We start from the raw sequence: 23,465 nt of genomic DNA on the forward strand, positions 1-23,465 counted from the left end.
CATAATGCAGCTTCAAACAGCTTCAATACAGCTGTACTTAAATGAAAACAGAGTTCTAAAGCCAACCTCAAACTTTCAGCAAAGAACCCCAAACTTTCCATAAACTGTCTTAAAAAAAGACAACAACCTTAAAAAAAAAATCCCAGATCTGTACAATAACTGAGAAACAGCTTCAGTCATTTCATATTTGTATTTTCAGTATCAACATTGATTTCAACAACCAAAACTTCACTGACTGAATCAATATTCTGCACCAGACCATAAATCACAAAAAGCAGCAATCAATAGAACATATTCGCAACAACCACAACTGCATCAGATCATAAAAACTCCACCAGAACAGCAATCAACAGAACACATTCACAATAAACCACAACTGCACCAGACCATAAAAAACTACACCAGAACAGCAAAAAAAAAAAACTGAACACATTCGCAATAAACCACAACTGCATATTAGTCCGTTAACTAAACACTACCAGGTGCTTGTACAGTAAGTTTTTCTCGAAGTGGTTCAAACTTGGAAGCTGAAAGTGCCTTAGTAAAGATATCAGCTTTTTGATACTCAGTTGGAACATATTAAACCTTCACCTTGTTGGTTGTAACTTGTTCCCGTATATAGTGAGCANAACAACTTCAGTCATTTCATATTTGTTTTTTTTTTTCAGTATCAACACTGATCTCAAAAAAAAAAAAAAAAAAAAAAAAAAAAAAAAAAAAAAAAAAAAAAAAAAAACTGAACACATTCGCAATAAACCACAACTGCATATTAGTCCGTTAACTAAACACTACCAGGTGCTTGTACAATAAGTTTTTCTCAAAGTGGTTCAAACTTAGAAGCTGAAAGTGCCTTAGTAAAGATATCAGCTTTTTGATACTTAGTTGGAACATACTGAACCTTCACCTTGTTGGCTGTAACTTGTTCCCGTATATAGTGAGCATCTAGCTCAATATGTTTAGTCCTACCATGAAAGATAGGATTGGAGGCAAGTGATCCTACACTCTGGTTGTCACACCAGATAATAGGAATTTCAGTCAACTAAAGACCAATTTTAGAAAAAAGACTGTAGAACCAGGCTATTTCAGTGGATCCTTGTGCAAGAGCCCTATATTCTGCCTCAGTGGAAGAAAGAGCCACTACCTTTTGCTTCCTTGAATTCCACTGAATGAGATTAGACCCAGGAAACACACAGCAGCCACTAGTTGACCTTCTGTCCAGTGGATTGCAAGCCCAATCTGCATCTATGTAACACTCTAGATTAAGCCTATGATTGGGACAGAATTGAAGGCCATAATTGGAGGTGCCTTTAAGATATCTCAGTAGCCTTTTACAGGCTTGCCAGTGCAGTTGTGTAGGAGCTTTTAAAAATTGACTGAGCTTATTGACTGAGTAAGAAATGTCAGGTCTAGACAATGTCAAATACTGCAGTGCACCCACTGTACTTCTATAGAGTGCTGGATTTTCAAAAGGTTCACTGTCCTCAAGTGCAAGTTTAGCTCCAGCAGCCATTGGGGTATTACAAGGCTTACAATCAACCATATTTGTTTTAACCAGTAGATCTTTTGCATATTTCTCCTGATTCATATGAATTCCTGTCTTATTTCTTGTCACCTCAAACCCAAGAAAATACCTAAGAGATCCTAAAGCCTTTAATGCAAATTGTGTATTAAGATCAGATACTATTTTCTGAACCAGATTGGGATCATTTCCTGTGAGTAAAATGTCATCCACATACACTAGAACATAAATCAATGTGCCTTCTTTTTGATACACAAATAGACTAGGATCTGCTAGAGAATGAACAAACCCCCAACCAAGAAATGCTTTCTTAAGTTTATCAAACCAGGCCCTAGGGGCCTGTTTAAGTCCATAAAGAGCTTTGGTCAATCTACAAACATGATGAGGATGTTGTGAATCAACAAATCCTTCAGGTTGAACCATATAGACTTTTTCTTGAAGATCTCCATTAAGAAACGCATTATTAATATCTACCTAATGGATATCCCATCCAAAACTTACAGCCAAGCTCAAAATAACTCTAATAGTTGGAGATTTAACCAGTGGACTGAATGTCTCAAGATAATATATACCAGGAGTCTGCTGGAATCCTTTAGCAACCAGCCTGGCTTTAAATCTCTGTATAGAACCATCAGGATTAGTTTTAACCTTAAACACCCATTTACAACCTACTGGATTCATATCAGAGTTAGCTGGAACAAGCTCCCAGGTCTGATTGGATATCAAAGCATCATACTTAGCCTGCATAGCAGCTTTCCAGGATGGATGAGAGAGTGCTTCTGACACAATGACTGGTTCTTTGGTATCCAGGGATGAAGAGGTCAGTAGGGCAGTGTTATGGGCTTTGGTTTTTGCTCTAGTTAACATATGATGTGTATTTGTTCCATAAGGTAAATGTGCTGCTAAAGGCAAGTGAACTGCAAGTGGTATAGTTTCAAAGGAGTTATTAGAAGAGATGGTTACAGGGGACATCAAGGATTCTTCAGTCTTAGAGGTTGTGGACTCAAGTGAAGACTCAGCATTTTTAGAAATTTGGACATAAATAGGGTGACAGGGTCTGGAAGTTTGAAGTGAACTGGACTGAGATGAAACTGGAGAATGTATCCTGGTTGATTTGTTCCAATGATCATGTGTTGATTGACATTGTGAGGTTGGAGGTAATATAGGAGCAGAATTAAGTACTGTAGTAGGTACATGCCAGGATGAAACAGTGGGTTGGAATGACTCAGAACTGGATGATATAATAGGTGAAACTGGAGCTGAATTGGTAATGTTCTGAAATGGAAAATCTGACTCATCAAACTTGACACTTTGACAAGTATAAATTCTGCCTGAAGGAGCTAAGCACCTGTACCCTTTATGATGTAGACTATAACCAATGAAACTACACTTGACAGTGTGAAAGTTAAACTTGTGAGTGTTATAGGGTCTAAGGAAAGGGTAAACAGCACAACCAAACACTATAATGGCAGAAGAATTAGGGACAATATGAAACAATCTTTGAAAGGGTGAAAAATTATTCAAAACCTGTGTGGGAAGTCTGTTTGTAAGATAGGCAGCTGTTTGGAATGCATACCACCAGAATTTTAATGGCATGCCAGCTTGTGCAAGAAGAGTTAATCCTTGTTCAACTAGTTGTCTATGTTTCCTCTCTACCCTCCCATTTTGTTGATGGGTGTGTGGACAGGGATGCCTAAACAAGATACCATTGGCTTTGAAATAAGGAACTAGACTCCTATATTCACCCCCCCAATCAGTTTGAACACATTTTAAGGAGGTGTCAAATTGTTTTTCAACAAGTTTATGAAATTGAGTGAAGATGGTGTAAGTTTCAGATTTGGTTTTCAGAGGAAAAATCCAGGTGAATCTTGTATGATCATCTAAGAATTGAATGTAGTATTTAAAACCTTCAGGTGAAGGAATAGGTGAAGGTCCCCAAAGGTCCGAGTATACAAGTTCGAGAGGTTTAGAGGCTTGAAAGGTAGATTTTGGATAGGTAGATTGATGCAATTTACCATATTGGCAGGCTGTACAAAATGTGAGGTCAGTTTTTGTGTGAAAGGGGATCTCCAAATTTTTAAGAATTTTAGTAAGGACTAAGTAGTTAGGATGACCCAGCCTTTTATGCCATATCATAATGTCAGTTTTCTGGACAGGAAAAGATTGAAAACTATCTAACTTAGTGGTAACAACCTTGTCAAGAACAGAAGATTGCAAAACAGTACTTTCATTATTATTAGGTGCTACATCATAAGAGGGTACATTGCTTGGAATAGACAAACTAGAATACATGGCAAGATCAGTGTATTCTCTACAATTTTTGCCCTTATTGAACGTACAATCTTTATTACAATTATTGAGAGTTGGAGAAATCAAAGGTGATTGTTGAGACAAATCAAGAAGACCTTGATTGGAAGAGCAAGAAAATGAGGCAGAGCTGGTGCTGTGATGTTGAGCATTGTGTGAAGAGGACAACAAAGGAGACAAAGCTGCAATGGAAGTAGGACAGACTGGAGTTTGAAGTTGGTACAGACCAGCTTTAAGAACTCCTTGGAGAAGAGTTGCTTTGGAGGATTTGTCCTTAACAACACAATGATCATTGAAAAATTCAACCAAGACATCATTATCTCTAGTTAATTTGGAAACACTAAGTAAATTTTTGGTAATATTAGGAACAAACAAAACATTTCTAAGATACAAATTCCTATGTGAACAGGCTAATATAGCAGAACCAGTATGTGAAATAGTTAGCAACTCACCATTGCCAACCTGAAGCTGTTCTCCTCCTGTGTAATTGGAGCTTGTTGTCAGCTGGGAAAAATCAGAGGTAACATGGTCTGTTGCTCCAGAGTCCATGTACCAAGCAGCATCTCTTACAGTGGATGGTGTGGCTATGTAGTTAATGGCTGCTGGAGTCTGATTGTGTGCCTGATCATAAGTCTGAGACTGAGCCATAAACACCTGATTAGACATATTTGAAGGTCCAACATTAGACAGTAAGCCAGTGTTGCTAGAGGAAGCTCCAGGGATTGTTGAAACTGGAGGTTGCTGATTCTGATAGACATTCTGAAATGGTGGTAACTGGCTCTGAAATGGTGGCAACTGGCCTGCATTGGCAGTTTGTGAGTAGTGCTGAGGAGATATGGAAGGATAAAACCCTCCATGATAAGGTTCAGGTGCTCTTGCAAATCCATGAGGATTAAAATTGTTCCGTAGCATTGAAGAGTTTCCTGAGAAATTAACATCAAACCTATGGTAGCAGTTCAAAGCCAGATGACCAGTTTTACCACACACTTGACAGATAAATCTGTTTCTTCCTCCTACACGACCTCTTCCTCTGCCACCAGAATATCCTCCAGCAAATTGTGAAGTAAAGAATTGATTCTGAGGTGGCATGAATTGATTCTGAGAGGGTGCATTCACTACTGAATTCTGATTAGGTGCAGCGTATGACTGGTTACCAGATTGGTTGAACTTAGAGGATTGTGAGGTTGGAGCTAGATTAGTAGAGAACTGTGGTACAGATTGTAACTTTGTCTGTTCATTGTTCGTAGATAGACTAGCAATATTAGCTGAACTGTTATGAAATTCATTCTGAACCAAGGAATTCATTGTACTATTAGCTTTTTCCAGCCTAAGTTCTAGCTTCTGTAAAACAATTTGAGCTTCTTGCACAGTTATCGGATCAACCTTAGATTCAAGCCTAGTAGTTATGTTAACAACTGCCGCATCATATTCAGAATCTAAACCATCCAATATGTAATTCAACAATTCTTCATCAGTGATAATAACACCACTAGCAATCAAACTCTCAGCATAACTTTTCATCTTTAGGAAATAAGCATGCATACTTAAACCATCCTTTTTCGTGTTTTGCAATAGACTCTTAACATGCAGTGTTTTAGCTTTCGATTCGGTAAGAAATTCTTTTTCCAAGGTCAGCCATATCTCGGTTGCAAACTGACACTTAGAGATCGCAGAAAACATAGACTCTGATATTGAAGATAATAACCAACTCACCAGCAATTTATCAGTTCTTTTCCAAAGTAGATACTCTGAATTAGGTTTTTTGTGAACCTCTGAACTTGAGCTATCCACTTGAACACGAACAAAGGGTGCTGGACATGATACGAGTCCACTGAGGTGTTCTTCGAGTCCATGAGCTCCAACGGCAAACAGAATCTGTGATTTCCAGAAACGGTGGTTATCTCTTGTCAATTTTGGTGAGATTACCGGAAGTGTTGAAGAGGAGAAAGAAGAAGAATTGGAGAAATTGACTGAATCAAAAGAGTGTTTGAGACTTGAATCGTTATTTGCTTTGTAAAAGGAAGAAGAAATTGGTGATGGATCGGCCATTTTCGACGTTGGTCAGTGGCTCTGATACCAAGTTGATTTAGAGAGGAAATGAAAACCTAGTGAGCTGAAAAGAAACAGAGCAAGTGAAGAAGAAGACTGAAATTTTCGTTTTTGTTAATAGCTTTCACTGTTTACAAGCCTTTTATAATACAAGGCAAGGGTAAATCAGTAAATCCCAAACTACTTTAATATTCTAATATATATATACTTTTATGTATAGAGTTGATGGTGTACTTTACAAGTTTTAGTATTAATTTTAGCTAATTTCTTTCGGGGTTTTGTAAAATTTATAGACTCTGGTAATGAATATTCCTAATTAAAGTAAGAACTGAAAAAGGATATTAAACAATTAATATTCCACTTATAGGAACTTAATAGAAAGTAGGAAACATCTAAAGTGCAATACAATTTCTTATTAACAGTCCAATTTTCTCACAGGAACGGCTCTAGAGTTACTGACTCTGGATGAACCATCAGCAAAAATTGAGGACAGAGGCATGACAAGTCTTCATCACATGTAGTATTAACAGTATGAACACGGTCGCCGACAGTAAGAAAAACATGGGAAGAAAAAGGAAGAATAAATTGGCCTTTGACCTCGCCAAGAATCTAATGAACAAAGATACTTCGTCGGAGAATATTAGTATAGATGACGTTACCTCAATCTTTCAGAGTCAGTGAAACGTATGAATTAAGTAACTCCAAACAAGAAGTGGAAGTACGACAAGTAGAATCTAGAGCTGAACAGAAAAAGTTTCAAGAAGGAAAGGAAGGTTCCACCTCATCAGACTCCAGAGCTACTGGCTCTGTCTCTGGCTCTGCCATTCATGAAGAAAAAAAGCAGATAAAGAAGGAAGAAAATGCATATATTGTTTGGCAATACCAAGTAAATATGTAAGCGGCTATTTCCTATTGCTGAAAACTGCTAAGTGAAATGCATTGTCCCTGGCGGCCGATAGAATAGATGACAAAGCAAAAACATTTTCTCTGTTGAAAAGGTCATCCCGCTCTTCCCCCAGGGCTACCTGAAAATGATAAAAAGAATCTAACCCACACGAAGCCTAGGCATATGTTATACCCAGGACTGGGCCTGGTTTTGATAAGCCCAACCTAGGCTCAGATATATTATATAAGGTTTTGAAATTTATTATGGAGAAGTGATTTTTTAACCCTAATATTTTTGTCTTTAGCCCTCATCTTCAAGCTTACTGAGTTACTGGGGATATAATTGTAATAAAAAATGTATTCATCTTCTTATATAATTTTACTTTAAAGCTTTAAAAGAATTAAAAGTAAATTTAAATCAATCAGAATTAACAATAAAATATGAGACCAAATCAATCAATATTGTTATTATATAATTATGGATTAATTTGTAAATGAAATCAAAACATCAAATTTCCTATAATCAAGTAATTACCTTTAAATCCATCTTGACAAAAGAAAAATCTTGTTTCATTCCCTTTAAAAACATAAACACAATATCACAAATTCTCATTGAGGAAATTTGTGACACCTAGACCTCAAAACTCTTACAATCAAATAATCAATTTTAAATCTTATCTTGAGAAAAGAAAATTGTGGTTTCATTCCCATTCGTTGATACGAAAATCGCACCAACCGAAGTGATCCGATTGACCTTAGTGAATCGAAAACAAATGTGTGCATGATTAAAGATAATCAATAATTGAATAAATAAAAAAATGCATACTAATGTAAAGAACACAATCGATTTTTAAAGTGGTTCGGCAAGTTAGAACTTGAGTCCACGTCCATTGTTATCTTATTGCTTTTGATGGATTACAAGAACAACAATAAGTTATACCTAGAATAATTTGCTAATCCCTCTCTCATCGTTGGAGGGGGCTTATATACAAGTTTGTAAAGAGGAAAAGAGAGAAATTATCGGGATAGCAATCAAATTTGAATTGCAATTCCGATATTCTCGTGATTATGCGTTAAGATCGCGCTATCATTGTTGTTAATCTGATCTCTTTCAAAATATCCGAGATTTGAGCTTATCAGTGATTTGTCAAACAATTGCCAAAGTTGGTCGCGACTAGCTTGTGATAGGTGAAGCTATATCTCGACGAGCTTATATTGGGTTAGACAAGTGTTGAGTCAAACTGATGCTGGGTCGAACTAAATCCTTGCGGGCTTCTGACTTCTCTAAGCTTAATAGAAAAATCACACACAACATCTACCCCCTAGTGTTCGGTGCTCGTTTCGAGCTTCGAAGACTAATTGCCTGCTGACTTCAAATTTGGCCGAGCTTCGCAAATCGGCCTTAGCTGCTGTATATAAGGCCATGCTAAGGTTGTAGGACCTTAGACATAACTATGGACAATTTTTAAGGGAGTAGTAGCTTGTGCATGTGAGAAAGGAAAACTAACATTATGCATTTTCCCTAGCTGACATGCATCACAAAATGAAGTAGAGTGATTAACCTGATTAGAATTGATTTTTGCATACTTGTGCTTAGGCAATGAGAAAATATTTTTATGCATAACACTTGAGTGAGGGTGTCCTAGCCTTTTATGTCATGTTAAATGATGCTGGACATTTGTATTTATAGTAAAACATGAAGCATGACAACTAGATAAATCATTGCATAACAAATCATTCATTTCAGTTTCAGCAATAGTCATTAATATATCAGTGGGCAGATCAGCAAACATATCAGAAGATTCAACTTGAGTAATAGGTAAAACAGAACATTTTCGAGTAGAGACATTAGAATTGTCAATTTTATTAATAGGTAATGCATTACATTCTACAGAAGACATGTTATCAAGAACAACAAATTTCAAAGAAACAGCCTTTGAATTGGAATTACAAAGTGTAGTGGTAACATTTGAACAAGAATTGAAAATTTTTGGAACACTAGAATTACCTTGAGAACCTAACTTTGAGTCATTATTGAAAGTGTTTGTACAATTAAAACTATAGCTAATTGAACCAGGATGTTGAAAAATAGGTGATGAGGTGTAAACATGTTTTGTGTGAGGAATGGAATAAGGAATATGCAGTTGGTACAAGCCACCTTTGAGATCCCCTTGCAGCAATATTGCTCCAGTTAATTAGTCATTGACAACACAACAATCAGCATTAAACTCAACAATTACATTATTGTCCTCAGTAAACTTAGAAATACTAAGTAGATTTTTAGTTATTTTAGGAACACACAAAATATTTTTGAGATGTAGACATTTAGAATGAAACATACCAGGCAAGAATGTGTTATTGAGGTGAGATATGTCAAGGTGCTCACCATTGAAGTTGGCTCCCACCACCATATTCCTTGCTAACTTGCAAATGATTTAGGTCTGAAGCTACATGGTCAGTGGCTCTAGAGTCTATGTACCATGTAGGGTCTAGGAGTGAATTGAGTAGCATATGCAGGTTGTGAGTTGTGATTTACACAAGTAGAGGTTGCATCCATAAATGCTTGATTATGGTTAGGACCAGTGAACTATTGGCTAGGTGGACCAAAGGTAGAAGTTGGAGAAGGTACATTTTGTGACACATTGTTTTGCTCTTGAGAAAAACCTGTATAACTAGGGGCAAAACCAGATAGTCCAGGATATGAACCAAATTGTGACTGACTAGTTGGAGACATTTGCTTAAGAGCAGAGGTAGAGGCAGATGGGTACTGAGCAGGATTTAGGCTGTTATTTGTGTTGTGAAATTGTTGAGAATGGGAACTAGGGAACTATAAAGGTCTAGAAAATTGCTACAAGTTGCCATTGTATGCAGAATTAAATCTGTGATAGCATTGGGTAGCTTAGTGACTAGCTTTATTATATATTTGGTAGATTAATCTATTTCGATTATTACCACAACCTTTGCCTCTTCCATATGGAGCAAAACAAGTGGCTCTAGGATTAAACATGGGACTATTGGTGTAAAGAAAGGGCTAAGAGTTTAAACCAGTTGAGAAATTATTGGAGGGTAGTGGACATGAATGTTGAGCTTGTGGATTTCCTAAGGAGTACTTAGAGAGGGAACAGAGTTGTAGCTTCCAGTAGGTACTCCATAACTTCCAGTAGGTATTCCATAAGATTTGTCACTATTTTGACCTTGTAAAGGACTAGTGTTGGATAACTCTCCAGAATTTTCAGTGTTATTTGTAGTTGCAATATAAGCTGAGCTATTGTACAAGTTAATTGAGTTGAACTTGTCTAACCTATTCTCATATTTTTGAAGCAAGAGTTGAGCTTCTTGAAGTGTGACTGAGTCAATCTTGGATTCAAGTCTAGAAGTAAGATTTACCACCACATGATCATATTCAAGACCTAAACCATCTAGAACCTATTGCAACAAATCTTCATCAGAGATAATCATACCACTAGCTGATAAACTCTCACAGATCTCTTTCATCTATTTAACATACTCGCAAATGCTTAGGTTACAGTTTTGAGTTGTTTGTGTAATACCCCGTATTTTTTTTAATGGAGTTTTATTAAATTTTATTTTGTGATTCTTGGGTAAAGTATAATAATTTGAAAGTTTTGGGGAGTACAATGTAATAGCCAAAATAAGTGATGACTAAATTGAAATTTTTTAGATATTTTGATGAACAATGACCGTTCAATGAAATGAAAAACGGGGAAGAAGAAGAAGAAAAAAAAAAGAAAGGAAAAGAGAGAAGGAAAAAGGAGAGAAAGAAAAGAGAAAGAAGAAGAAGAGAAGGAAAGGAAGAAGAAAAGGAAAAAAAAGGGAGTGAAAGATGAAACCAAGAATAGAGAGAGAAAGGAGATAAGAGACCGACGGAGGTGGCTGGAAAAGTGGCCGCTGGCGAGCAAAACTCCGGTGATCTGAGAGTGGAGGAAGATCAAGCATATGGGAGGTGAGTAAAGGTTAAAATTTCCTTTTTTTTATGAGTTTTAGTTCATTAGCTTGTGTTGGTTATTATTGAGTGTAATGACATGAGATTGCATTATAATAGGGAGATTGATTTTAATAATTTGGTGTGGGTAGAACATAAAGGTTGTTTCTAAACAAAAATGGGTTAAAGATATGATTTTTAATGTAAGGGTTTACTGTATAGAAATCTGACTATCTGGAACTCCGAAAATTGTTTGTATGTTTTGGTTTTTTTTTTAAGCTGAATTTTGGATATGTTGTTGTAGACTTCTTGAGGAGTGTTTAGAAATTTATTTCACTTAAAAACTCGAAGGATTGAATTTTATATGGATTTTTTAATTTGCCTTATGAATTCTGGAAATTTTCATTTTCTGCTGAATATGTATTTTTGGAAAATGATTTGAGGCATCTATTCTTATCCAAATTGAGTTATTTTAAATTCGGGTGAATCCTATATGTGTCTAGTTTAATTCTGGAGAGTTTCATGAGGTTTGGATTAAGGGCTGGATTGTTATGAATTTTTTAATTCAGTAACCTCAATTCTGGAAACAGGGGACAGATTTGAATGAGTTAAAAGAAAATTGTGTTTTAAATAGTTATTGATTCGAAATGACTTGAGGAAATTATGGGAAAAACTTATGTGTCTCTAGAATGCCCTGTTAAAATTATGGCTTAAAATGATAAATGGAATTTTTAAGAAAAATCTGAGAGCGACCGATGTTCAATTATGAGACAGTTTTGTTAAAGAAGAAGTTATGTTAATCTTTTGGTGTGTGAAGTGTCCAATGATTTTTAATATTAAGGTATTACCTTATGGGGACTTATGTATGGAGGATTTGTTGGATTTGTATATAGGGAGGCAAGCGGGGGCATTATTAGAAGATTTCAATCATTTTTTGGCTTAAGGGTCGGGCTTCAAATTGTGAGTGGTTTTAATAAAAACTTTCCTTAAAAATTTCAGATCTATGCTTGCATGTTAATTTCTAGTATGCCATTTTTGTAATTTGATGAGGTTTGAGCTAAATGTGAAGCTTGCTTGGTTTATTTTTTCTTTGCATATTTTCAGATAGATTCTAGAGTGGTTTTTTGAGTTTTAAAATGGAATGAAATTTGCTTGCTAATTAAACTTGCATGCATTTGGCTGTTTCAATAAACTGTGATGGTGGCTGGATATTTTGGGTTGCATGCAATCGGCTGGACTGCATTTTGAGAGGTGCTTGGTTATGTATTTGGACTAAAAGTTGGTTGGTTAAATACACTTGCATGCTTCCAGTTGGACTGTCTTTGAGAAAATTGATTTCCATGGTGTTTTAAAATGTTGGGAGTTAAGGTATTTTGGCTGTTAAAATGTTAAAGAAAAGACTGAAATTTGTGAGGTTAGTAATAATTTTCTCGGTAAAAAGGGCAAATGGGGTGCTTTTCGTTAGTTTTGAAAGTATATTTTAAAAAACTTGCATTTTACCCCCTATTTTCCATGAAATCTCATATGTTGGCATGTCTTATCCTTATAGGGAATATTCATATATTATTATTATTTTTGCTCTTGGGTTTAACTATAATTATAATGTGTTACATGAGTTTTGACTTTTAAAAGTGATATTTGTTTATTATTTATAAGCACATACGTAATATACTCTTGACTTACATGTTACTTGAGATTATGCATGAGATTGTTGTGATGCTAAAACCACCCTACGAAGTACCCATCCCCCAGAGATACAGATTTTTGGCTCTGCTCGAGCGATGCAAGATTCCGTCGGGTATGACAGTTTCAGATTTTGGCTCTGCGCATGCGTATGATAGATTTTATTGGCTCTGCCTGGGCGTTGAGTGGTCCGCCAGGTATGACAGATTTTATTGGCTCTGCCTGGGCGTTGAGTAATCCGTCAGGTATGATAGTTTCAGTAGCTCTGCCCGCGCGTTGATATATCTTGCCGGGTATGACAGGTACGTCCCTCGCTCTGCCTGCGTGTGGGACGCCCACCAGGTATGACAGATTTTCCCCAGGGTACTAGTTGGGTGAGAGTTTTCACATGTGATTGAGAGATGATTTGGATATGTACACATATGTATATCATCTATTTGAAAATGGGAACTTATAAATGTAAATGTTATCCGTATATGAACTGTTTCTTATAAATGATGTTTTTAGAAAAACATGAGTATTTATTCGTTTACCATAATAGTGTTCAGAAAAAAGTCTTGCCATGAGAGATTTCAACATGTGTTATGAAAGATAGCTCATATTATAAAATGTGTATACGTAAATGAAATTTTATAAGCATGAGTGTTTTAATTGTATATTGAAATGTTTTATTACATACTAAACCATTCCCCACTCACTGAGCATTTCTAGCTTACCCCTCATTTTCAAATGTTTTTCTTTCTCCCCACCAAGTCTAGAAGGTGATTGTGCAGAGGAGTGAATTCCACTCAAGGTTGGGCCACACGACTTCATGTCACTATAGATTTTATAATTGTATTTTGTTTTCCGCTGTAAAGTTTATGTTTCTTTCATCATGTATTTATTTCTTGTTTTGGATCATTAAAGATATGGAAAAAAAAAATCTGATATCATACATTTCATTTTTTGAAAATTTTAATTACATTTGTTTATATGTAAATGATGTTACATTTTTTATGATGTTTTATTTATTAATGGGTTTTATAGTTTTCTCACATGGCACGTCTCGATCACCCGAGTCTCATGGGTGCGTCCGGAGCCTATGGGATAAGGAAGGTCTAGACGGGTCGTGTCAGTTTGTAACAAATTTTTAAGATGTAATGCCCTAGCTTTTGAGTCTATAACAAATTCATGTTCTAAAACTCTCCAACTATCAATTGAATATATATATTTCGATACAGTACTAAACATACTCTTTGATATGGAAGCTAATAACTAGCTAACCAAGAACTTATTTGTTCTTTTCCACGTGATGTAATTCGGATTAATTTTGTCTTTGATAGAATCATTCTTAATCCTAAGGTCTCTATTGAGTTGACTTAGTTCATTATTAATGTTCAAATCAAACAGTACCAAAGGAGGAGGGCAAGGAATTTTACGTAGCAAGTGGTCTTCAAGTTCATGAGAACCTGCTGCAAACAGAACTTGAGAACTCCAAAACCTATAATTGTCCCAAGTAAGTTTTAGATTAATTACGTGTAGACTTGAAGCAATTGCAGATGTGGATAGATTGAGAGCTTCTTTCAGCATATCCTCGAGCTGTTAGGCAAAGGAGCTGAGGTTGAAACAGGAGTTTTAGCCATTTGACACTAGTCGTGGCTTTGTTACCATGTAAAGGAGTGAGAAATTGAGAGAATTCTAAAACAAAAATGATGATGAATTACGTGAATATGAGCTACTGATTCATTACACAAATCAGCTCACTTTACTCTTTTTATATCTTAAGAGAAAAGAGTAAAGTGAGGCTGTTATACAGTTGGTAAAACGGTTGTACACAAAACTACATCGTTTAACACAATTACAAGACAGTCCTCATTAGTGCACAATTGCATATAGTCCTCATTAGTTTGACAAGTGACAAACTATTGCCCTTTGACTTTATATCCTAACATATGTAACCAGGCATAAATTATTTATATTACTCATTCATGAAATTTATAATCAAATTAACCAATAATCCACTCAATTTAAATCTCCAATCCTTGATTAGTTATATTGCATAAATTGTATGATATATAATAAATAAATTCATGTGAATTATCATGATATGCAATTTTCACTTAACTAAGAGAACCTTTATGTGATTCCAAATATTATCTCAACGTACTATATGTTAACTAGTTAAGCAAAGAACATTCAGTGTTTGACTTTTCTTTGCAATATATATATAAGAACACTCTAGCTATAACCAAGTCATTTTTGTTTGTTGGTTTTCTTTATTTATTTTTTCATATGTTTGATTTTTAATATGAATTCAGGAGCAAATCGACTTAATATAGTAGGCAAACTAATGGTGTACAAACTAAAATTCATACAAATTAATGACGTAACAAATATTCCATATTAATTTGTTTTAATTATCTTTAAATTTAAACCTTTCATTCCTATCGTAATACATCAATTGTGTGAGTCAATTTGTTTAAAGTTTACATATAGTATTATTCATAAATTTTTAATTTACTAACTTGTTGTTCTCATGTAATCGCATAATGTACGTTGTAGTTCAGTCTACCCTAGGGATGCTTAGATACGAAGTGAAAACTTAAGGTATATAATATTATTCTTTAATAATGATATTATATTTTGGTTAATTAAGCAAGATATACACAATTCTAGTTCTTCTAAATAGATCTTAGGAGTCCAAAAGAGAAGCTTGATCACCATCTTTGCTTTACTTATTGGTTTCTGTTCACTGTCCCACAGACATGGAGAATAAAGTATGCTAGAGTTGGTGAACTCTAGTTAATATTAGGATACCTATTTGTGATGATGATGTGGCTTGTGTATGCCACGGTGGAGTCAACATCAATCAAAGAAATCAGCTTCAACATTAAACCAATACGGCAGCGTTTCAACTATCAGATTTAATGCATTATCTAGCACCCGAATTCCATTCTGTTTCAACAAAATGCACAGCTCACCTCATGCTCTCTTCTGGTTCCTTCTCAGGCCTAACGACAGAAGATTCTACAGCTTCTCTTCTCTAACAAACTGCTGATTATACTGGACAGCTGGAGGATGATCAATGGAGTCCTGATCTGTATAAAATCAGATCTATTGTGCTGAAGAAAGCAGAGTTTTCAGAGGGATATTTCGGGTGTGTTCTTTCTTGTTTTTCCTGGTTGTATACTCTCTGTAATCTTGGTTTCCTTGAGTAATAAAATACCCTATAGTGTGCCTTGAAGAGTGGAAGTGGCTATCTTAGCCGAACCATTATAAATCCCCTGTGTCAATTTTCTCTTCTGTTATTTCATGCTTTTCTTAATCTCTTAATTGATTGCTTGTTGATTGATAAGATTGTGTTAGCTCATTGATTGATTTTATCAGTATATCTGAAAGCCCTAATTAGTCACTACAAATTGGTATCAAAGCCTGGTTCGAATCTTAATTAGGGTTATTTGAAATTCATTTTTTGTCGTTGAAAATCTTAATCCAAAAACATGTCCAGTAAATTTGAACTCGAAAAGTTTACAGGGGACAATGATTTTGGACTCTGGAAGATGAAAATGGAAGTTGTGCTGATTAAAGAGGGACTGGCATTAGCTCTAAAAGGAGAGCTGCCTGAGACCTTTACTGAAGCGGAGAAGCAAGATATGCTCAACAAAGCTAAGAGCTCCTTGATCCTAGGACTGGGTGACAAAGTCCTGGGAGAAGTGAAGAAGGAGAAAATTGCTGCTGAGATCTGGAGCAGGTTAGATTCTTTGTACCAATCTAAAGCTGTTCCTAATAGATTGTATTTAAAACAAAGATTGTTTGGGTTTAAAATGGATGAGCAGAAATCTTTAAAAGACAATAAGGATGAGTTTCTAAAACTTATGCAGGATTTAGAAGCATACCAGTAGAGGTTGATAATGAAGATCAGGCTGTAATTCTTCTAAATTCCCTACCTAAACCTTACTCAAATTTTGTAGAAACATTAAAATATGGTAGGCAGACACTCAAATTAGAAGAGGTTGTAGAAGCAATCACAATTAAGGATAGAGAGAACAGAATGACATTAGGCAGTGATAGGGAAGGTCTCATGGTAAGGGGTAGATCAAAAAAGAGAAACTGGAAAAAGGGGGGACAAAATAGGAATAGATCTAAATCCAAAACTGGGAATGGAAGTGTTTTTTCTGTCACAAAGAAGGGCATCTTAGGAGGGACTGTCCTGAGAGGAAAAATAAGAAAAAGCATGGAAAGGAGGAAGAAGAGGGCAGTGCTAGTGTTGTGTCTAAAGGTTATGAAAATTCTGAAGTATTAGTCATCTCTGAAGGTAGAAACAGTGAAGAATGGATCTTAGACACAGGATGTACCTACCACATGACACCAAATAGGAAGTGGTTTATCTCTTTTCAAACTATAGATGGTGGAGAGGTTGTGATGGGAAATAATGCAGTATGTGGCATTAAAGGCATAGGTACAGTTAAGTTGAGCCTGCACAATGGCCTAACCAAAACTCTCACCAATGTAAGATACATCCCTGACCTCAAGAGGAATCTAATATCACTAGGTACCCTAGACTCAATAGGACTAAGTTACAAGCTCAAGTGGAAGTCTTAGTGTAATGAAAGGGTCATTAAGTGATGAAAAGTGAAAAAAAAATGGTCTCTATGTGTTAAAGGGTAAGACAGATTATGGCTAGCTGCTATAGGGTCTCCAGTAACACAGGATAAAACCTCACTGTGGCATCAAAGGTTGGCACATGTTAGTGAAGAGGGTTATTGAGTTGAGTAAACTGAACTTGTTAGGAGGGGCTCAAACTGGAAACTTAACCTTCTGTGAACAGTATTTTTGGCAAAATGTGCAGGGTAAAATTTGGATTTGGTAAGCATTACTCAAGCTCACCACTTGACTATGTTCACTCAGATGTATGGGGACCAGCTAGACACTATCACTAGGGGGCTGTAGGTATTTCATAGCTTTGTGGATGATTATTCTAGGCATGTCTGGATTTACTTTCTAAAGACTAAGGATGAGGCTTCTTAGGTTTAAGGAATGGAAAATAATGGTTGAAGCTCAATCTGGGAAGAAACTTAAAAGGCTTAGGACGGATAATGGTCTTGAGTTGTGAATGATGAATTCAATATTTCTGTAAAAACCACGGAATTGTTAGGCACAAAACTGTTAGAAATACCCCATGTTAGAGTCATGAAAGTGAGTTATTTTGGTGATAAAAACACCCCATGTGTGATTAAATTGAAGTATATTGAGACAATTAAAGAATTTATGAATTTATTCACGAAAATCTTTCATATTTTTCTTATGAATTTAATGTGTTTGGAATGATTTTGGAAAGTATATGAGTTGATATCAGGTTGTGGTTTATGGATTAAGGGTGATTTGTCTCATTTATGCTATTTAGGGGGTAAAATGTCATGTTTCAAGGGGCTGATTTTGTCATGTTGCAATCGTGCAGGGACCAAATGGATATTTGCTAAATTTTGTATAAAACAAAGTGCAAGTTCACAGTCGTGTGGTGCTGGCCACCAAAACTCTTCACCTTCCCGATCAAGCTCCGGCGACCCTTCATCTTCATTTTCGGTGACGTTTCGGCTTCCCTTGCCCGGTCACCATCATCCCTTCATCACCACCGTGAAACACGCACCCACCGCGACCCTCATCTTCCCATCGCGATGTTTCGTCTTCCCGGCAGATTTGCCATTTCCAGGACGTTTCAGTCCCCAAGAGTCGATCTCCCTTCCCCACGGTCGGATCTAGCATTTCCAAGCTTTAGCCGCCGCGAAAACCACCGAATCCGCGATTTTGCCGTCGCACCTCTTCATTTCCAGCCCAGATCTGTCATTTTCGGTGACTTCTCACCTCCCCAGGACCTGATCTGAACTCCCCATCACCAAAGCTTTCCATCGATACCTTGGATCCCATTTCCGCCATCGTTTTCCTGAAGACCCGCCGGGAAATTAACGTTTTTAGGCGAAGGGCGGTGTTCGTATTTCGGGCTGTCCGTTGGTCGTTTCGCCCCTTCTTCGCATCATATCGCTGTCGGTACCTCCTCTCCGCCATGATCAGCTCTGTTTCCACTGTTTTAGCCTCCGTCATCACCACCATGAGCGGTAAGTTCCCAGTTGTCCGTTATGGTGTAGGCGAGATCGAGAATGATCCATTGATCTCTCATCAGCTCTCGACTAGTGGATGAGCCCGAATGTTGGATATTTGGTTAAGTTTTTGTATTCATATTATATTTGTTTTCGTTCAGTTTGTTTGTGATGCTTTATATATTCTATGGCTCAACGTGTTGAATTGTAATGGCCATTGAGAACGTTTAGATATATAACTTTTCGCATAATTGAATGTCGGTTTGAGATTATTGAATGTTGATATGACTTAAATTGCTTTGGTACTGATTGCAATCAAGTTGTAGTAGCGTTTATATTCATTTCTACTAGGAATGCATTTATTGTGTAATTAGTTGATTGGATGATACAGGTTGATAGGTTTAACTTGTTAACATTGTACCAACTAGTGGCGTTTAAGGGTTTAGCATTTTTCGGTTAGTCGATGATACTTAACCAATCGATCTATAACTAAGACGACGGGAGACAGGATAGATTATGCCTAGATTGCCGAGAGATATTTATTGATTTGCCTAGCCTTATAGGTTTAGGAAAGAAGAGCGAGGAGAGGAATTGTGTGAGTCGGTCTCGTGTCGCACAAAACCGTAACGGCAACATTTTATTATAAAGTCTTATTAGTTTTAATTCACTCTTTCATTATTTGCATTTAGTCTATTTAGTTTCATCAACAATTGTCAATTTCATTGCCGCTACTCAAAATACATTTTTTAGTCTTGCTCCCTGGGGATTCGATCTGCTTACCACTAACTACGGTATTTAGGTTTAATTTTGTGACCGTGACGACCGGTTAACAAAATTTTGGGTCATTGCGAGGGAGCAACGTGCTTGACTTGTGTGTGTTTGGGTTTGTAAATACTTTAAGTCTAATTTTTCTATATTCTTAATTTTCATTCATTCGTGTTTGTTTTTATTTTGCAGGAAGATTGCAATTGGGGAAACGTTGCAGTATGTAATGTGCATCAAAGTTTAAGCATGACCCGATGTGTATATTTTCTAATATTTTTAGCTTTAGTTCTTTAGTGCTTGTTAATCGTTTGTGTGATATTTGCATGTTTCGTATTTATTTAGTTTGCATGTTTGTTTTAGTTTTGCATATTTTGTTTTTATTCATAGGATTTAGTTTTTGATCTAGTAATAATTTCTTTTGTTTGTTTTAATTGTTGACTATGTGGATTTTTTTTTTTTTTTTTTTAGGTTGTTATCATATTTAGCTTTATTTTCTTTGTGTGTGGTTTTGAATTTGCTTTTAGTTCTTTTTCTTTTAATTTTGATGTTGTGGATTGTTGGTGGAACCTTTGGTACACTTGTGATGAAGCTTGGTAGATGTCATATCAACCAATTTTTGTACTCTTGGATTGAAAATAGAAAGCACATAGGATGGATGATAATCTGTATCCCATGCACAACCATCTAGCTTCTAGGATTCCTATCATAGGGCAACCGCCTAGGAATGGTGGCATTTATGAGTTTTCTCCCTTGGACGATATAGACTCCAAGTTGGAGTCTTTAGCCTATCAATTGACATGTCATATCCAACATGGGCAAGCTTCTAGGCAACCACCTCCGGTAGGACAAGTCAGGATGTCTTTTCTATGCCTTCGACCTTTTAGTGTTGAGTAGACATTTGAGGAACCAGCTCCCTACACTTTTGAGGAGCAAGTGCAAGATGCACAAGGTTTCCAGAGACAAAATGATTTGTATTCGAACACATTTGATAGTGAGTGGCATGACCATCCTAATTTTGCATGGAAGCAGGAAAAATCTCAGAATGTCCCCATAATATGCCATATAGTTTTTCAATCAACAGGGCAATTATTGGCATGTATTTGGTCCAACCACTCGTCCAACCAGGATCCCACCTCCCGTCCAACAGCCCACTCTAGAGCCAGTCCACTAGAATCAATGATGGCTCAAATGCTCTAAACCATGAATGCTAGGTTCAATGACTTAGAGCAGCATTATTAGATATTACATTCCCATTCCCAATCTATTAGTAAGCGAAGCACAAATAGGTCAAATAGCTGAAGCGGTTTATAAGAGAAAGGAATGCCATTTGTCGAGTCAAGTTGTAGTAATCCTAATGGTACACCTTACCAGAGAGGTGTCATGAACAACTAGGCTTGAGAGGGATTATATGTTGAGTTTGGAAGAAAGAGAGCTTAGAGGGAAACCAAGCCGAGAGGAGTGAAGAGAACCAACCATAGAGTTAGGTGTGTCGAGACATGAAAACAAGGAAGTTGGGGAGAAAGAACCTCCCCTGAATTTGACATGCCAATAGAACCTTGTCCTCAATCCCTAGAGTCGAATAATGCAACTTTAAGAAACTACTAGGATGGAGGAAATGGTTGAGTTGTTTAGACAAGGGCTGATTGGTATTCCACTTCTTGATGCCATTAAGCTCATACCTGCCTATGCCAAGTTCTTAAGAGACTTGTGCACATGGAAATGGCGTATTAAATTCAAATATCTCTTTTTGGGACCTCATGATACCCTACTTATTGCTGAATGGCGGGGGTCATGTAGGCACCGCCAACGTTTCAACCACCTTGAACTTGATGTTTGATTTTGTCTGGCTGAAGACTTAAACTTAGCGCTTGGGAGGCAACCCACCTTTTTAAATATGTTTTTATTGCTTTTATATTTTTGTTGTTTTTGTCTTTGCAGGAATTGTCATGTTTGGAAACTCATTAACTAGTCCAAGGCTTCGCTACGCATGCTCCACAAACCTCGTTGGTGACAACCCACCATTGTTCCTAGGTTGTATCTCTCCACCCTATATGCTGTTATTGGTAGATTTCTGTTTCTCAAATATGTTGGACGATTTTAATGTTATTGATTATATTGCCATGAGATCATTGATGCTAGTTAGGGAGGATGTTTGTAGGTATGGGTCATTGAGGACAATGACATTTTAAGTTAGGGAGTGTTGATTGATTTTATTTTGTGGAGTATGTTGTTGATCATATTTTGGGAAGTGTTGTTGATAATGCTTTTGTGGAGATTGTGATTTTTTGAAAGTGTTGTTGATGATGCTTTTGTGGGATTGTATGTTGAATGGATTGTGCTTAAATTTTTGTGGCATGATGATGTTGTTTTTGTGAAAATATGTTGAATCTTACTCTGAAGTCCAAAAGTGGTGAAAGTGAACTAAAGTGAGTTTTTTAAAAAATTCATGAATTCAGCATAACACCATTTTAGAAGCAATTAAGGTGCTAGTTGAAAGGTTTTGTGAGGTTTTTGAAAATTGTTTGTTGCAACATGGTTTAAACATGAACTATTGGTTCTGTTTTGTGCTAGGTTTGTCCATAATTGTGGTTAGACACCGTTTTGTGTAAATGTCATGTGTTTTAGTGTTTATGCAAGTCTCCACATACTTTACATGCCCATGGAGCAAATTTTCATTATTATTCTGCGTGTGTAAAAGTGCGTAAATGTTGCTTGATGATTTGGTTTTGTTGTAGCCTAGTTGATTCGAGTGAGTATGCCCGAGGGGTTTTCTACACTAATCCCCTAAAGCTATCTAGCTTGGGAGCGATTGGCCTAAAGCTCGTTACATGGGTCCTCTAGAAAGCTTAATAAATCATTATATAGATCATGAGCTTTATAAGAAATTAAGAAATAAAGTCTTGACTTGTAGCCTAGTTGGTTTGGGTGAGTAAGTTCAAGGAGTATTCTACACTTAGTGCCCTATAGCCATCTGGTCTGGGAGTCATTGACTAAAGCCCGTTACATGGACCTTCTAGAAAGCTTAAGAAGTTAAGACAAGAAAAAATAAAATAAAATAAAAAGGGTGATGAATGAAAAAGAAATTATATGTCAAAATCTTGTGTAGAAAATGAGCAGTATGTTGCATGTACATAAGTTGGGGAGTTTTACATGACATTTTAACATTGTGATATGAATATGAAATGTGTGTTTGAGAAGGTTGAATGGAGATAGGCAAATCTTGACAGAAACTTTAGTTCTTTATTTAGGATTGTGTTATTTGCTTATTGTGTTCAGATTCTTCACTTTACCTTTTGATGAATGCCTTGAATGTTGATGAATATGATTGTGTATGGTTTGGTAAGAATGTTAAAAGAGTTCCTTTAACTTTACTCGAGGACGAGCAAAGAGTAAGTTGGGGAGTGTGTTAGAGTCATGAAAGTGACTCTATTTTGGTGATAAAAACACCCCATGTGTGATTAAATTGAAGTATATTGAGACAATTAAAGAATTTATGAATTTATTCACGAAAATCTTTTCCTAATATTTTTCTTATGAATTTAATGTGTTTGGAATGATTTTGGAAAGTATATGAGTTGATATCAGGTTGTGGTTTATGGATTAAGGGTGATTTTGTCTCATTTATGCTATTTAGGGGGTAAAATGTCATGTTTCAAGGGGCTGATTTTGTCATGTTGCAATCGTGCAAGGACCAAATGGATATTTGCCAAATTTTGTATAAAACAACAGTGCAAGTTCGCAGATCGTGTGGCTGCCGCCCACCAAAACTCTTCACCTTCTCCGATCAAGCTCCGGCGACCCTTCATCTTCATTTCTAACGACGTTTCGGCTTCCCCTTGCTCCGGTCACCATCATCCCTTCATCACCACCGTGAAACACGCACCCACCGCAACGCTTCATCTTCCCATCGCGACGTTTCATCTTCCCGGCCAAATTTGGCCATATTCCAGTGATGTTTTAGCTCCCCAAGAGTCGATCTCCCTTCCCCACAGCCGGATCTAGCATTTCCAAGCTTTAGCCGCCGCGAAAACCGTCGGAATCCTCGATTTTGCCGCCGCACCTCTTCATCTTTCAGCCTAGATCCTACTCATTTCTGACTACTTCTCATCTCCCTAGGACCTGATCTGAACTCTCCATCACTAGAGCTTTCCATCGGTACCTTCGGATCCCATTTCCGCCACCGTTTTCCGGAAGACCTGCCGGAAAATTAATGTTTTCTGGCGAAGTGTGGCTGTTCATA

Source organism: Pistacia vera, unplaced genomic scaffold (assembly GCF_008641045.1).
Source record: "Pistacia vera cultivar Batoury unplaced genomic scaffold, PisVer_v2 Contig23, whole genome shotgun sequence".
Classification (NCBI taxonomy): Eukaryota; Viridiplantae; Streptophyta; class Magnoliopsida; order Sapindales; family Anacardiaceae; genus Pistacia; species Pistacia vera.